At 43.0% G+C, this 1,394-nt stretch overlaps 1 protein-coding gene across 1 annotated transcript in view; it reads right to left on the bottom strand.

Annotated features, from left to right (window-relative positions):
- The window catches only part of LOC118379859 (microtubule cross-linking factor 1), a 184,785-nt gene that overhangs the window by 38,398 nt on the left and 144,993 nt on the right, over positions 1 to 1,394 (bottom strand). The window lies entirely within an intron of this gene.

The raw sequence follows: 1,394 nt of genomic DNA, 5'->3' as shown, positions 1-1,394 counted from the left end.
ATGGCCCCTTTAGACCAGAGCCCTATTCCCTATATAGTGTACTACTATAGATCAGAGCCCTATTCCCTATATAGTGGTACTACTATAGACCAGAGCCCTATTCCCTATATAGTGTACTACTATGGACCAGAGCCCTATTCCCTATATAGTGTACTACTATAGACCAGAGCCCTATTCCCTATATAGTGTACTACTATAGACCAGAGCCCTATTCCCTATACAGTGTACTACTATGGACCAGAGCCCTATTCCCTATATAGTGTACTACTATAGATCAGAGCCCTATTCCCTATATAGTGGTACTACTATAGACCAGAGCCCTATTCCCTATATAGTGTACTACTATGGACCAGAGCCCTATTCCCTATATAGTGTACTACTATAGACCAGAGCCCTATTCCCTATATAGTGTACTACTATAGACCAGAGCCCTATTCCCTATACAGTGTACTACTATGGACCAGAGACCTATTCCCTATATAGTGTACTACTATGGACCAGAGCCCTATTCCCTATATAGTGCACTACTTTAGACCAGAGCCCTATTCCCTATATAGTGGTACTACTATAGACCAGGGCCCTATTCCCTATATAGTGCACTACTATAGACCACAGCCCTATTCCCTATATAGTGGCACTACTATAGACCAGAGCCCTATTCCCTATATAGTGCACTACTATAGACCAGGGCCCTATTCCCTATATAGTGGTACTACTATAGACCAGGGCCCTATTCCCTATATAGTGCACTACTATAGACCAGAACCCTATTCCCTATATAGTGGTACTACTATAGACCAGAGCCCTATTCCCTATATAGTGCACTACTATAGACCAGAGCCCTATTCCCTATATAGTGGTACTACAATAGACCAGAGCCCTATTCCCTATATAGTGGTACTACTATAGACCAGAGCCCTATTCCCTATATAGTGCACTACTATAGACCAGAGCCCTATTCCCTATATAGTGCACTACTATAGACCAGAGCCCTATTCCCTATATAGTTGTACTACTATAGACCAGAGCCCTATTCCCTATATAGTGGTACTACCATAGACCAGGGCCCTATTCCCTATATAGTGCACTACTATAGACCAGGGCCCTATTCCCTATATAGTGGTACTACTATAGACCAGAGCCCTATTCCCTATATAGTGCACTACTATAGACCAGAGCCCTATTCCCTATATAGTGCACTACTATAGACCAGAGCCCTATTCTCTATATAGTGGTACTACTTTAGACCAGAGCCCTATTCCCTATATAGTGCACTACTATAGACCAGGGCCCTATTCCCTATATAGTGCACTACTATAGACCAGGGCCCTATTCCCTATATAGTGCACTACTATAGACCAGGGCCCTATTCCCTATATAGTGCACTACTATAG

Source organism: Oncorhynchus keta, chromosome 15 (genome assembly GCF_023373465.1).
Source record: "Oncorhynchus keta strain PuntledgeMale-10-30-2019 chromosome 15, Oket_V2, whole genome shotgun sequence".
NCBI lineage: Eukaryota > Metazoa > Chordata > Actinopteri > Salmoniformes > Salmonidae > Oncorhynchus > Oncorhynchus keta.
Note: the sequence above shows the minus strand (reverse complement) of the source record. Positions and strands in the feature narration are given on the sequence as shown.